A 17184-nucleotide genomic window follows, 5' to 3' on the forward strand; every position below is an offset into this window, starting at 1 on the left:
TTGGGGACATAAATCGAATTCAAAAAAAGAGCCAACACGATCTTTTCTATTCATTTCAGTGATAGTCTTTGTCCCAATCGTTGTTTTTATCATCTTGAATTTCATTTGAAAATATTATGGCATTTAATCAAATGAACTTTGTTCATTGATATGACCAAATATGCTAAAATTAATTTGCGATAAAATATTTCTAAGTATAAAACAATGCCTTAAACTTCTGTAAAAAAAATGCCTTAATTTTTTTACTAAGGACTTAAATACTATACTATATACATTAAAAATTTTCAGCTTATTATAGAAGTTTCTTATTCATAGCACCATCGTCACTAATTATAATTTACAATTTTTTGTCTTGGACCATGAGAATGGGTGTAAAAAAAAAATTAAGCAAATTTCTTACTAATTTTTAAAAAGTTACTTTGAAATTAAACCAAGAGTGTATTCCCATTTTTATTAATATGGAATTTATATTTATATTGTTAATATATTTCATGGAGTGACCTTTAACGACATAAATATGATTAATACCGGTATTCAATTGAAATTAATTTAAATTATAAATAGTTGTGAAGCAATTAATTTTTTACCTCTCAAAATAAGAATTTTTTTCTGTGGAAAAAAAATATTTTTGTTGTAAAGGACTCTTTGTCTACCGGAGTTTGATCGAAAGATTGTTCTACCGAAAAATCAAACTCGAATTTCTTGATTAATTTGGAACTCACTAACCACTTGAGTTCAATCACATTACAATCAATGCTTTTTAGTAAAAATATTTCAAATAATTCCAATTTCATAAATTATATTAATGCTCAAATGAATTTTACAGTCCAGTAATTGCAACTCGGTTGGAAGCTCTATTGACATTCATATGCAGGTGTCAATGTTCAAACTTATACCCCTCATTCTGTGAATTTAACCGCAAGAGTACTTGAGAGAAAAAATACAAAATATCTCATGATTATATTTCTCTAATTCCTCTAATTTATATAAATGGAAAGGATATATTATAAAAACCATTTTTAAATATGAATGTCATGAGTGTTGTATATTTTAGGAGTTCATGAAAATAGAAAGAAAATGCTAATAACAATATTGAATAAATAAATGTTAATTTTTTTAGAGGATAAATAAATGTTGATTAGTAATTGTTGTAGATTCAAACAAAATTACGACTATGTTAATTTGAAAAATCAATAAATAAAACGAGAAATATTGTTCAAGTGGTTAATTAACTCCATCAACAATGAATCATTATGGAGAACATGAGTTTGATTCTAGGTGGAACAGTTATTCGTCAAACTTTACTAACCTCCCGACTTAACTTAAGATTACTAGGACCCCTTTACCTTTAAAACCATAGGGTTAACACCATAATAAACAGTGGTGGGCCTAATAGAGAATAATGTTCATGAAACGACTCTCTTCACTTTTATACAGATCTAATTAAATAAATTATTTTAAAATAAATGAGTGTTTTCGAATATAACAATATAGTTATTTGTGGAACTCATTTGTTGAAGAAATTACATTCTTATTAAGTATAATTATTAAAAAATAAATGAGTAATGTGTATAAGCGACTCATTCAAAATCTCAAATTGACGAGAGCTTTTATTCATACAAATTTAACTCATGTTTCATTTAAAATTAATGTTTGAAATAATGAATCAAGAATTAATATACTAATTAAATTAAAGCTAATTTATATTAGAAATAAATTCATAATTAACATTTAATAAGTTAAATTTTGATATGTAAATATACAATAGTACAAAATTTGTAATAAAGAAGTAAAAAAGGTAGTAAATTTTTATATTTTATGATATATATAAAATAAATCATCATTAACCCAAAAACGTTTAAATAAGATGACATGAGTCTATTATTGCTCCTTTATTTTACGAACAATAATAGAACTATGAGCAAATGCCACTCTCTCATGCTTCCTTTTATCATTTTCATACACTAAGTTTGATAATCAAATTTGACTAAGAGAACCAGACAAGTGAGGTTGACACCCAATCTTCACCCAAAATCTTAAGACATTACATATATGGATCATGTCACTTAAATTTTGTTTAAAATCTACTCTTCCATCAAATATAGAACTTTAAATAACACTTGACACATTGACATATCTTAATCAAGTGTTTGCATCTCCGCGTTTGCAATTATGTGACATAGTCAAATAACATAAAGTGGAGGCACAACATGTTATAAAAGGTTGGTTCGTGGTGGTTTCATGGAAGGAGATTTATGTTCCTTTATTTTACGAGAGAAAGAAAATTAGAAGAAAAAATAAAGCATGTGAAAAATGAATTTGAACATGAGAGAAGATAAGGGAAAACAATAAGTATTATGTGTTTTATCCGTGAGAATATAGGGAATAGTTTAAGTTGTTGGTAATTTTATGGTTTTTTTGAAGTAGTTGGAGATTTTTGGATAACCATTTTCCCAAAAATTAGAGTAAATTAAAAAAATGTCATACTTTAAAATGTCTAATAAACATGTATTTTGTCAATTCAACATAACACAGCTACAATTTTTAATTGTATATTGCCATCAAAGACTAAAAGTGAAGGAATTTAAAATAATAAAGGTTGAATGAAAAAATTCTCAAAAACATAATGACAATCAAAAACTAAATTTAAAGATCAAACAATTAAACAGATGACATCTAAAAATTAAAAAGTAATAGTTCATCATAATTTTCTTGCTACCGGGGATTATACATTTAGTTTAATCATCATTTTAGACTAAAAGAAACTACATAAGTGATATTGACACCATATCTTCATCCTAAATCTTAAGACATTAGGTATATTATGTTGCTCAACGTCTACTCTTGCATTCAATGTTGAACTTTTACTCACATTTGACACAATAACAACTCTCCCACTCGCGCTTCCGCTACAAAGTCGAACCGGGTTTTGTTACGACCATTGGAATTTATGGGGGAACTCATGTTGGTGTGGATTGATCCATTGGACCTAGAGCAATCATCCAAGTGAGAACGATATTACATTTTCACCGAATATTTAAGGCATTAAGTATATGAGTCTTCCAACTTATATGTTGTCCAACCTCCACTCTTTTATTCAATGTTGAAATGTAACTTACATTTGATACATACAACATTTTTTTCACTTAAGTATGGTTGAATTCTAGCCCGTGCTTGGCACGGGTGTCCATACTAGTTTGTTTAATTACTTCCATCTTAAAGACAGCAATCTTACAAACAATATATTGCAAACTACTCTGCCTATAGAACCTTCCCAGGATGAGCTTCACTGGACTTCCTCTGTTGATGAAATCATGACCAATAAACTTGCTTACCATTTTGTAGCAGGTTCTAGCATGAAGGTTCCTTGGCATAAGGAGGTTTGGAACACCTATATACCTCCCACCAGAGCCTTCATATGTTGGCGTTTTCTGCATAATAAATTGCCTACAGATGACAATTTGAGAAAAAGAGGCTGCTATGTTGTTTCTATCTACTGTTTCTGCAGGAAACGTTTGGATACTTCAGAGCATATATACCTGCAATGTCCTGGCACTTCTCAGATATGGGACTGGCTCAGTCAGGGCATCACCCAACAGCTTGATCTCTCATCTTGTCAGAACCTTTTAATGTGCAGAATTGGAGGTGGAAGCAAGCTGGTGAACCAGATTCTGCAATAGCCATCATTCATGCCATCTGGTGCATTTGGTTAGAACGGAATCAGAGATACTTTAATGGAAAGAGATCTCACATGGGAACTCTTATTAATAAAATCATCTCTGCAGTTCAACTTAGTTTTGATTTGGTTTTGGCTCATGGTACTGCAGCTATGCATGATTTAAGAGTGTCACAACTGTTTGGAATTCCTATTAAGACCAAAAGCATTCAGCCTCTCCACTACTCTCGCTGGTTGCCTCCTGATGCTGGTTGGGTTAAGATAAACTGTGACCAAGGTTTTAAAAAACGGGACGTTACCACAAAAACGGCCGTTACAAAACGGTATCGGCAGCGGCCGTTACCGTTTTTGCCCCTTTTAACGCTGAGAAAGAAATTCACAGAAAAACGCCGTTACGGCCGTTACCGAACAACGTTACGAACGCGAAAAGCCGTTACGGCCGCGAAACATCATTACAACTGCAGAAAAGCAGAAATTTAAAGTTGCTTGTAGTTGTTTCATCTTTCCATATTCCAGATCTTAGGCAATTTAAAATTGACTCTTGGTAGCAAAATATTCGATGTAATTTTAGAGAAAAAGAAATTGGGGTTTTGATTGTGTTGTGACTATACTGATGATGGTAAAGAAAAACAGAGAATACATGAATAGTGATAGATATAGTTAGAGAGTGAGTGAGCCTCTTTGTGTGTGTACTGCGTTTTTTGTTTCTCTGTGACTTGTTTTGTTTAGTGCGTTTTGTGTGTTGTACGTGTGTGATGTTGGAAAAAAATTAGATTGTATGTATAATAGGACGAGGTCATGGTTTTTTTAATCTTGAATGTAGCCTATTTTTATTATATTTACTTAAACATGTTGTAACAATGGGAAAAAAAGATTAATTTAAGTTATGATACGTTATATGCTAATATAAATGGTTTTAATAAGATATGTGCAACTTTGTGATTATTTCACACCGCGAAAACCGTTATTGGTATCGCAACGTCCATTACAGCCGAAATCGCGAAAACCTTAACGCGACCGCGACCGTCACCGCGACCGTTATTTAAAACCTTGACTGTGACGGTTCATCTTTTGGTACTAACCCAAATGGTTCTATTGGATTTGTTCTCAGGGACTCTCAAAATGGTTTTGTGGGAGCCATGGTTCAAAACATAGGGTATGCTATTGGAAAATAGGGGAAGATTATGGTGTGAACTTTGTGAGGAATTTAGGAGGAGAATATTTGAGAGAAGAACAATTTCTATTACTTGAAAGGATACTTTGATTCTTGTTTGCTTGCTTGATTTACAAATGACAAGCTCTCCTCTTTTTATAGGCTCCAAGGGAGAGTTCTAGACACATCCTAGGATAACTTTCTACACACTTCAAGAGAGTGTTCTACACACTTCTCTCATGAGAGTTCTACACTCTTCTCTCAACTACACTTAATGATATTTTTACCAATCTAGTTCTACATGACTCTAGAACTTTCTATGGGCTACATCACTTATTAGCTAATTGGGCCTAACACTTGATTAGTCCAATGGACCAAATCAAGTTTATTATCCAACATCCCCCCTTAAACTTGATTTGTCATCCCTAGTAAACCTCTCAACTTGATAAAGTCTTCATGCTTGAGTGGCTTGGTGAAGATGTCAGCTACTTGATCTTGAGACTTCACATATTCAACTTGTACATCCTTTCTTTCGATGCACTCCCTTATGTAATGGTAGCGAGTATCAATATGCTTGCTACGATCATGGAATACTGGATTCTTTGCAAGAGCGATGGATGACTTGTTGTCCACAAAAATCGTGGTCGGCTCCTTCTGTGACATTCCCAATTCCTTCAATAGATTCCTAAGCCAAACTGCATGACAAACACATGATGTAGCTGCTACATATTCTGCCTCACATGTCGAAAGTGCGACAATTGGCTGCTTCTTCGACATCCAAGTGAAAGATGTGTTTCCCATGAAGAACACAAAGCCGGTAGTACTTTTTCGGTCATCGCCATCTCCAGCCCAATCACTGTCACTATAACCAACTAACTTATAGTCCTTATCTGATGAGAACCATAAGCCAAGGTCGGTTGTACCTTTGATATAGCGAAGAATTCTTTTTGCAGCCTTGAGATGGGTAATAGTTGGATTCTCCATGTGTCGACTGATGATCCCAGTAGCATATAGGATGTCAGGTCTTGTGCATGTCAGATACCTCAAACTCCCAACTAAACTCTTGAAGTTGGTAGCATCCACCTTTTCTGCTCCATCAAACTTTGATAGCTTCAATCCACACTCCACTGGTGTACTAATTGGTTTACAACCATCCATCTTGAACTTTTTTAGCATCTCCTTTGCATATCTTTGTTGGGAAATGAAGATTCCATCCTCTTTTTGCTTTACCTCTATGCCAAGATAGTATGACATGAGCCCAATATCAGACATCTCGAACTCCTTGATCATAGCTTTCTTGAATTCTTCAAACATATTTGGATTGTTTCCCGTGAGGATCAAGTCATCCACATATATGCAAACAATCAAGATATCTCAATTCTTGATCTTGACGTACATGGCATGCTCGTGTGGGCACTTTGTAAAGTTGTTTGCTTTGAAATAGTTATCAATTCGACTGTACCATGCTCTTGGGGCTTGTTTCAAACCATACAGTGCTTTATTTAGTTTGAGAACATTATCTTCTTGTCCTTTCACCTTGTAACCCAAAGGTTGTTCGATGTACACTTCCTCCTCTAAAACTCCATTTAAAAAGGCAGATTTCACGTCCATCTGGTGAATTTTCCATTTCTGTTGAGCTGCTAGGGAGACTATGAGTCTTATGGTTTCCAGACGAGTGACTGGGGCAAACACTTCATCATAATCAATCCCCGCCTTTTGACTATAGCCTTTTGCGACTAGTCTTGCCTTATATCTTTCAATTTCTCCCTTTGAATTCTTCTTTGCTTTGTACACCCATTTGACACCGATGGATTTATGCCCTTTGGGTAGGGATACGAGTTCCCATGTGTTGTTCTTCTCTATGGATCTGATTTCTTCATCCATTGCATCTCTCCATTTCTTATCTTGTGTAGCTTCTTCGAAGTTCATGGGTTCACAATCTACAAAGAGACAAAATAGTGTGATGTTATCTGTCTCTCCTGTTTCCTCATAGAGATCTTCAAGCCTTCGTTGTGATAGTGGCTCCGTGTTATCATAAAGATCTTGAAGACTCCGTGTGCGTGCCGTAATTCTTTCACTACGTGTATCTTTAGCAGTGGGTGATGTTGGTGAACGGGGCACTTGTTGAACTTCTTGAGACGTATCTTCTTCGAATTCGGGAAAGAAACTGTATTCCTTTTTGTGTGCTCCAAAGTCCCATTCTCCTTCTTCATCAAAGACCACATCTCGGCTAATTACAATCTTGTTGTTGTCTGGATTGTATAACTTGTAGCCCTTTGAGCTTTGATCGTAACCAACAAAGATGAACTTCTCACTCTTATCATCAAGCTTTGCTCTTTTCTCATCTGGAATGTGAACATGGGCTACACTCCCGAAAACTCTCAAGTGTGAGATACCTGGCCTTCTTCCACTCCATGCTTCTTGTGGTGTCTTTCCCCACACACTCCTTGTTGAAGATCGATTAGATAGATAAACTGCACACGCCACAGCTTCAGCCCAAAACTCTTTTGGTAGTTTCTTACTTTTGAGCATGCTTCGAGCCATGTCAAGTATTGTTCGATTTTTCCTTTCCGCCACACCATTTTGTTGGGGGGATCTTGGAGCTGTCAATGGACGCCTGATTCCATGCTCTTCACAAAACTCTTGAAACTCTTTAGAAGTGAATTCTCCTCCTCGGTCAGTCCGCATAGCTTTTATCTGCCGACCACTTTCTTTCTCCACAAGAGCTTTAAAGTTCTTGAAGGTTACGAAGACTTCCGATTTCTGTTTCAAGAAATAGACCCATGTTTTTCTTGAAAAATCATCAATGAAAAGGAGGAAATAATTGTTTTTACCTAGTGAGCATGGCTTGATTGGTCCACATACGTCAGCATGTATAAGCTCGAGTGGCTTCTTGGCTCTTGAGTTTGACTCCTTTGGAAAACTCATCCGGAATTGCTTCCCAAGTAAACATCCTTCACACAATTGGTCTGGATGGTTGATAGATGGAAGACCTCTCACCATATTTTGTTTTGCCATCAAGCTTAAGCTTCCAAAATTTAAGTGCCCAAATCGGAGATGCCAAAGCCATGAAGCATCATTGTAGCAAGCTTTGAGACACTTTGCAACATCATTTTGGATATTCAAGAAGAACATCCTATTTTTTGACATTGGTACCTTGGTGATGAGTTTATTTTTTTATCTTTGATGGAGAGACTTGAATCTTTCATGCGAATATCATAACCCTTTTCTAACAGTTGCCCCAGACTCAAAATATTGCTCTTCATATTAGGGACATAGTAGACATTTGAAATAAATTGATGTCTTCCATCTTTCAAGCGAATTAAGATATTACCTTTGCCTTTCACCGGAATCTTAGAATCATCACCAAATGAGACATTTCCATGCACTGATTCATCAAGCTCCATGAACATGCTCCTTTTTCCACACATATGATTGCTTGCACCAGTGTCAAGGCACCATGAATTTTCATGGATGCCTTCATTACTTCCACGTGCTAGCAGCACTGTTTCAAATTTCTCGTCTTTTTCTTCCACGTAGTTGGTCTTCTCCTCTACTAGATTCTTGGAGAATCTACACTCTGAAGCGTAGTGCCCAAACTTGTGACAATTGTAGCATTGAGTTTGAGATTTGTCATACCTTGATTTTGGGTATCCTCTCCCACGTCCTCTAGTTGAGGTCTCTCCTTTCTCGCAACTGCTTCCAGGAAAAATTGAATCACGCGCACCGTAGCCACGTCCAAATTGTCCTCGACTGCGACCTTGTCCTCGGCCTCTACCTTGGCTTTGTTGGCTCCTCTCATTTCTTTGACCTTCATCTTTCTCTTTTAGTTGCATCTTGAAGAGTTTCTCTGTGATCTCTTTCTTCTTCTTGTGCTTCTCCTCATAAGCTTGCAAAGATCCTTGAAGTTGCTCTATTGTCATAGTCTCTAAATCTTTGGTTTCTTCAATTGTCACAACAATATGCTCGAATTTGGGGTCTAATGATCGAAGTATCTTCTCCATAATTCTCACATCTTCTAACTTTTCACCGTTTCTTTTTAATTGATTTGATATAGCGATAGCTCTGGAAAAATATTCTGAAATAGACTCTGACTCTTTCATATGCAAGGATTCAAACTCGCCTCTTAAAGTTTGGAGACGTACCTTCTTTACCTTGTCTTCTCCTTGGCAAGAGGTTTTAAGCTTCTCCCATGCCTCCTTAGCGGATGTTGCATTTGAGATTTTCTCGAACTCATCTTCATCCAATGCTTGGTAGATAAAGAAGAGAGCTTTTTTGTCTCTCTTTCTTGAATCCTTCAAAGAGTCTCTTTGTGCTTTAGTTAAGGAATCCTCATCTTGTGATTCCGTATAGCCTTTTTCAACAACCTCCCAAACATCATGTGCTCCAAGAAGAGCCACCATTTTGATGCACCAATTATCATAGGTACTCCCTTTGAGAAGTGGAACTTGGAAGGATGCCGCTCCATTGACCGCCATAACTATGGAATAATTTATTCTCAGAACCTAAGCTCTGATACCACTTTGTTGGAAAATAGGAGAAGATTATGGTGTGAACTTTGTGAGGAATTTAGGAGGAGAATATTTGAGAGAAGAACAATTTCTATTACTTGAAAGGATACTTTGATTCTTGTTTGCTTGCTTGATTTACAAATGACAAGCTCTCCTCTTTTTATAGGCTCCAAGGGAGAGTTCTAGACACATCCTAGGATAACTTTCTACACACTTCAAGAGAGTGTTCTACACATTTCTCTCATGAGAGTTCTACACTCTTCTCTCAACTACACTTAATGATATTTCTACCAATCTAGTTCTACATGACTCTAGAACTTTCTATGGGCTACATCACTTATTAGCTAATTGGGCCTAACACTTGATTAGTCCAATGGACCAAATCAAGTTTATTATCCAACATATGCTACTCCTATTTAATCTGAGTTTTGCGCTTGCATGATGGGTATGGAGAAAGTTAAGGAATTGCAGCTTACTCATGTGTGGATAGAAACAGACTCCTTGTTGTCAAGGCTTTCTGCACTTCAAAGACCCCCCTTGGAGATTGCAAGCTAGATGGAAAGATTGTCTTATGTTCTGTAGGCATATAACTAGTAAATGCACTCATGTTAATAGGTGTTGTAACCTGGTTGCTGATGCCCTTGGTAAAAATGGGCAAAGTCTTGCCTTTAATTCTTTTCAATGGTGGGATTCCCCCCCCCCCCCCCCCCGGTTGTTTTACTCCTTCTGTATAGTGACTCTTTAGGACACTCGATATGAGCCTTATGGCTTGAATTGTACTCTTTGGTACAGGCCATTTCCTGTGTTTAATGCATTCACTGTTTTGATCCAAAAAAAAAAATTGACACTTAAGCATATTTTGCTCGAGGAGAGAGAATATTATTATTGAATGATTGAGACCATTTTGTAAAAAAAAAACTCCTTTTATATAGTTGTATATAATTAAAATAAATTATTTTAAAAAAAAGTTATTTGATTAAATTTTTATTAAAAACACAATAGATTCATATTTTATTTCTTCAGAAAATCTCTAACTTATCTATTCTCTAATTGTGAAAGTTAATGATCAGGAAAAGCACAATTTTACCTTCTCTAATATGAAATTAATGATCAACAAAAACACAATTTTGCGACATCATAATCAATTGACATTTCAGCATATTTTAACCAATTTGTGTCCTTTGTAACAAATGATCATATTTCAAAGAGAGAGAGAGAGAGAGAAAAAAAGCTGTTAAAATATTGAGATGATTATGTGACAATGTTTATTTATATAGTTGTATCTAAACAAACTAAATATATTCTCTAATGAATTTAATGGTGGTGGGTTGACAGTCCAAAACAATTTTGCACACACGACCAATGAAAACATTTTAAATTGGCACGTCAATTAAAAACATAGCAATAATTTAATTGACGTGGCAATTTAAAATGTTTTGATTGGTCGTGTGTGCAAAATTGTTTTGAACTGTCAACCTTCCACAATTAAACTCTTCTCTAATTATGAAAGTTAATGACCAAAATATTCTCAATGGCAGTTAACTACCGTTCGCTCCTAAGTTGAATGTTAAAACCAAACGAAAGCTAACTGCCGATGGGGGTATTGAAGGTCATTTTAGGTGTGAGAGAGCAATTTTTTAATTGGGAAGAGCAATCTTCATCACTTTAAAGAGAATTATATCTGTTTATTATAGTTTTTATTGTAAAACCATGATTAGCAAAAAATCTAAAAACAACTTCAAATAAAGAGATATTATAGTAGCTTTCCAAAAAAAATATTTTTTATGGGGGGGAGAAAATAAGAATCATACGATGACGATAATTTTATAACAAAAATCCACATTATATCGTTGTATCCAAACAATTCTTCTTCTTAAGAAAAAGACGTTGTATCCAAACAAATCATTTTTATGATGTTGATGTGTTTTTATCTTATACTGAGTCTATTTGATGCAATTGAACTTCCTTCCTATGAGTTTTTCTTTTTTAGGATGTAATAAAAATACCTTTCTGGGTTTTTCTTTTGTAGGATACAATAGAACTACCTTCCTACGCATTTTTCTTTTTTAGGAAATTCAATGAAAAATGGCAATTGTTTAAATATTTAGTATAAAAAATATTAATAAAAAACATTAATAAATACATTCTAGTTATCAATAATATGAAAAGTATATGGAAGTAACAATTATCGTCAATACTTAACAAAACAGAGGAACAATAGTTTTAGTGAGAAAATAAAAAATAAAAAATACAGGACTATTTCTCATTGATACATATTTTTGCATCTAAATTTATTCGTTTATACATGGTTGATAATTACAAAATAACATAATTTTAAGAAAAACGATTATGAATTGGGTTGAGGGTGATATTTTTGTTTGTTGCTGGTCAAATGGACGTAAACATGTCCTCGTGAGCTTAGCTCAGTTCGTTTGGACAATGCATAAAATATGCAAGGTCCGGGGTTCAAATCTCAGCTACCACCAAAAAACAAAATGGACGTAAACATGGATATGGTGTTTATAAATTTTCTTCAAATGGAAATATATACGATGGCAGTTTGGTTAATGGAGAAATGACAACGAACAAATTGATGATACTTAATTACTTATTGGTATCTTGATCATATCAGGCCTTATATGGACATTATTGATGATCATCAAATATATTGATAATCTTAAGTTTAATTTGCAACTAATTAGTTTCAAGGTATCTGATAGCGTAATACAAAACTGTGATAAACTACATCATAGACTAGCCTTACCCTGAAAGGAAAGAATATCACTAACAGTGATAGTGATGGAAGCAATTGTAGATGTTCTACTGTTAATAATAAAGCAAACGCAAATTAGCGAACGGATTATACTTATCACAATTTTTTAAGTAGTAAGCAAAATGTAAATGAGTCATTTTTTCTCTATTAGGAATTAATATTTACAAAACAAAATGTGTGTTAAACTTTTTAAACTTTTAAATTGTGGTTGAGTCTAAAACAATCCCACAATAGTGTGAGGTGATGACTGTCTTTCACTTTTATACTTGTTCAGGTAGAAATGAAGGTAGTGATTGTACCAAAAAAAAAAAAAAGAAATGAAGGTAGTGAATAATTTTTTTCCTCAAAATCGACTGTGAGGTGATGACTGTGTCTCTGACTTCTTTATGTTCCGGTGCTGAGTTGTAAAAAGTTATATATATGTATATATATATTAAAATAATGATAACTTTGACTATTTCAAGTGTTTTACAACAGTATTTGCAACTGTGATCCACAAAACACTCCGCACCAGACATCCACCAAACCCTAAAGCCAATGCCAACTTTGCATGACTAACTTTTTTTTTTTTTTTGAGGGGTCTGCATAACTAACCTTGTTATTTACCCATTGATATGAAAGCATCTTAATTTCTTCTTGCAAAGTTTCCACAAATCGAATTTTGTCTTTAAATGTTTTCTCATTAAGCCGTTTCTAAATTTGTTTTGCAATAATATAAAAACAACATTGTTTTTCCTATCAAACTCTTGATTCTTGGATAGATGTCTGAGGGGAAAACCAAACTAGATTTCATCCAATGCTTAGGACGTGACTTGTCCATTGATGTTTTTAACCATTTGAATGACCCATGTGACCTTGTTCGTGCATCTGCTGTTTCTAGATCTTGGTACCAATTTGGTAAGTCATTTGATTTTCTATCAAATGCTTTGCGACAATTTTTTTAATCTGTATTTTATTAGTTAATAATGTTTTTATGTATGTTGTATTAAATTGGTCAATTGTGATGTCTTGTTTCAAAAAGTTGAACTCATTTAATAATGTTATATTGTCCTTGAAATATGGTTCGTGGGGTTCTGTTACAAATATACTATCCAAGAAACGTAGATTCATTTTCAAGTTTGAATGAAATGAATGTTCCTTAGATTCATATTAAATGTATGATAAAAGATAATTAATGAATTACCAATCAACAAGCTAACTACCACTAACAAACCTCTGCTAAAACTTCGATTTAATTTGTATATTTCTATTATGTTTTTCCTTCCAAGGTTAATATATACATTGCATTCTCTTAATTTCAATCCAATTTGGAACATTGAGTAGCACAATGTGTTGGAACTTGTGTTGGGGGTCTGCTGCAATAACTTGACCAAGAAGATGATGAAGATGACTATGATGAAGTGTGCACATAAATTTCAAAGATTTGTTGTATATCTTGATTGTTGGGAAGATGCTGATGTACTTGAAACCTGAAAAGATTAATGGTTATGCATGCAAACTCAAAGCGTATGGGGTTGCCATACTAACCTTTAGGTTCGATTCTCCCCCACCAATAACTGTATATTGATGCAATAAGGAATGACCGTCGAATCCCCTTCAGGATACTATGAGTTCCTTGACGTGTATTGCACAACCACACCAAGCGTATCTCCTAACAGTATTTTACAGATTTATGGTTCCAGCAATTCACTCATGCATTAGAGAATTGATGGATGATTTAGAGTAAGAGAATGAGGGAGAACTATGTTGTTAATGCAACAAAATTCTGTCCAAAGTTGTGTGTTGTTGTTCTTTCTCTGTCAAACTAATGCCCAAATGTCAAGCATTTATAATGCATTATATGACCCTTCATATGAGAGAAAACACCCCTTTGATTTGAAACAATGTTATGGTTCATTAAACATCCCTTTGTCAAAGGTTATAATCATATACACTTGAATCAATGCAAAGGTTCATTAAGCACCCCTTTGCCAAATGTTATAATCATATACATTTGAATGAATGCAAATGTTCATTAAGCATCCCTTTGCCAAAGGTTCCAATGTATATGAATGACTCCCATGAAGAGTTACAACTTTTGGTTCTAAAGTGATTCCATTATTTTGGAAATCTCCAACAATCCCCCACCATTTTCAAAACACTAAACCACATAAATCCGGAAATTCCATGCATTCAGATAATGGTATCTCGCGATTTGAACCATTACTTAGTAAGTTAAGTTTTCGCTCATTCCCAAATAGTATGGTAGGCAAGCTTTGAACCAACTATTCATTAGAACAAGTGTACATAACTTACACATAGAATCTCGGTATCATTGATAAAGAGACTTGTAAGATGACACATTAAGAAGGCCTTGTGTCATATATCCCTTTTCATGAGAATTTAAGAGTCAAACCCTTGAACTCCGTGAAGCGGCCAAACTTCATTCTCACATAGGTAGACTATATCGGAAATGCCCCATAAGTATGCATTCCAGCAAATATATGCTATATGTCCATTAAGAGGAAAACCTCATCCTGCCCTTTTTCTTCTTATGGTCCAAGTACTTTTACCCCTTGGGATGTTATCTATTGTCAAGTACTTCAATCACTCTAATAGTGTACTTTCACCATTGAACCCAAGACTTGATGCTACTCAAGTGTGGGTTGAATTTCCACCATTGGTGATCAATTAGATTTGGGTTTGTACCACATCCCTAATAATGTCTTCAATGTATTCAACATCATTTCCAAAGACATCATTCCTTGTCAATCATTTCGTCAAATAATTGCAAGATTTTCTTTTAACTTTTATAAACTTTGAATATTCAATTCTTCACAAAGATTTTGTATTCTTATAGCTATGTCTATGGATCAACTTATATACTCTTGATAGTATTCACCAACTATTATCAAACCATGACACTTTTGTCAATTGAGTATATTGTAATAATACACAAACTTTTATGTCATTACACCTTTGCTATAAAAATATTTAACATGCATTTCAATTCAAACTTCAACTTTTCTTTAATATCTAGCCAAGATATATCATACATTGAATGCATTAAACATACATAGCAAAATAAAACTTGATCATAAAAGAATGTCATAACCAAACTTCATAAAATGGGATTAAACATGCAAGTTATATACTCCACATAAAATTAAATATAACACAAACATTTTGATTTTAGTTATCATTTAACTAATACATATATCATAAATTCATTGTGTTAAATTCAAGTTTATGTTTAAATATGTTCAATACTAAATTTCAATAAATAATGACATAGAAGAATAAACAATGAACCAAAATCATTAATATTTTCTATGACTTTCTTCCATGAACATATATCAACTTACAATAATTCAAAACATACCCAAATTATTTTAATATCATGATAAACAAGAAATTAACCATTACTTTTCATATTATCATGTACATATAATATCAACACAATATTAATGATAATAATTTCTTACACAAAGTAAATAATATCATTAAAGCAACCACTTGATATTTTGACAATTTATCTACACTACTTTCATAAATAAAATAGTGTTTAAACATTCTTAACATATTACTATGCTCATCAAAATTCATATACTTGAACAATTTCTAAATCATGTATATATATGTCACCACATGTTAAATCTAACATATTCATATTTACTTAGATACTATACACATGCATTTAGAACACTAAATATTTCATAATAGATAATCACTTATATGCACATTATCTCATGTTCAAATTCACATCAAACAAATTTCAAACGATAAATTTCATACATATCAAAATTTATCATGCATATATTATCTACAACCAGATGTAAATTTAACATAAACACATCACATATGAAATATTTATCCATAAATTTCCACGACATATATTCATAAATGGAATTTGTTTACCGTTCACCGTAGTCATGGATGAAAATGTAAGCTTTCATCTCTCCCAAAAATTGCAGCCTTTAATCACAAGTAAATCATAATCGAGCCTAAAGATTGTTGGAACTTGTGTTGGGGGTCTGCTGCAATAACTTGACCAAGAAGATGATGAAGATGACTATGATGAAGTGTGCACATAAATTTCAAAGATTTGTTGTATATCTTGATTGTTGGGAAGATGCTGATGTACTTGAAACCTGAAAAGATTAATGGTTATGCATGCAAACTCAAAGCGTATGGGGTTGCCATACTAACCTTTAGGTTCGATTCGCCCCCACCAATAACTGTATATTGGATGCAATAAGGAATGACCGTCGAATCCCCTTCAGGATACTATGAGTTCCTTGACGTGTATTGCACAACCACACCAAGCGTATCTCCTAACAATATTTTACAGATTTATGGTTCCAGCAATTCACTCATGCATTAGAGAATTGATGGATGATTTAGAGTAAGAGAATGAGGGAGAACTATGTTGTTAATGCAACAAAATTCTGTCCAAAGTTGTGTGTTGTTGTTCTTTCTCTGTCAAACTAATGCCCAAATGTCAAGCATTTATAATGCATTATATGACCCTTCATATGAGAGAAAACACCCCTTTGATTTGAAACAATGTTATGGTTCATTAAACATCCCTTTGTCAAAGGTTATAATCATATACACTTGAATCAATGCAAAGGTTCATTAAGCACCCCTTTGCCAAATGTTATAATCATATACATTTGAATGAATGCAAATGTTCATTAAGCATCCCTTTGCCAAAGGTTCCAATGTATATGAATGACTCCCATGAAGAGTTACAACTTTTGGTTCTAAAGTGATTCCATTATTTTGGAAATCACCAACACAATGCTCTTTGGCTTCAGTTCCGTGTTCAAATTGTATTAATTTGCACTCTGAATATTTTGCAGTTGTTAAAAATGGGCTCTGCAAGAAAAGTTGCTTCAAAATGTTAACTGAAATAACTGATGTTGTTGATAGCATTGAGGTGGACAACATAATTGAACATGTAAGTGACATGCTTGGCGTTTGTGCAGATTGGGAGTGTCTCAAGAGAAATCATAAAGTCTATGGTATGCTGGGTTTTCATCTCGCTCATTATGTGAAAAACGGCATCACAAAGTCCATTGAGGCATCA

At 33.8% G+C, this 17184-nt stretch overlaps 1 long non-coding RNA gene across 1 annotated transcript; it reads left to right on the forward strand.

The window, feature by feature from the left end:
- Positions 1-13443: 13443 nt before the first annotated feature.
- Positions 13444-16659, forward strand: LOC146916073 (uncharacterized). The gene is made up of 2 exons (XR_015013698.1): positions 13444-14004; positions 14064-16659. It is a non-coding gene; the product is annotated as an uncharacterized LOC146916073 (long non-coding RNA).
- Positions 16660-17184: the final 525 nt, after the last annotated feature.

This window comes from Medicago sativa, chromosome 6 (assembly GCF_051527215.1).
Source record: "Medicago sativa cultivar Bolivia chromosome 6, Bolivia_mono, whole genome shotgun sequence".
Classification (NCBI taxonomy): Eukaryota; Viridiplantae; Streptophyta; class Magnoliopsida; order Fabales; family Fabaceae; genus Medicago; species Medicago sativa.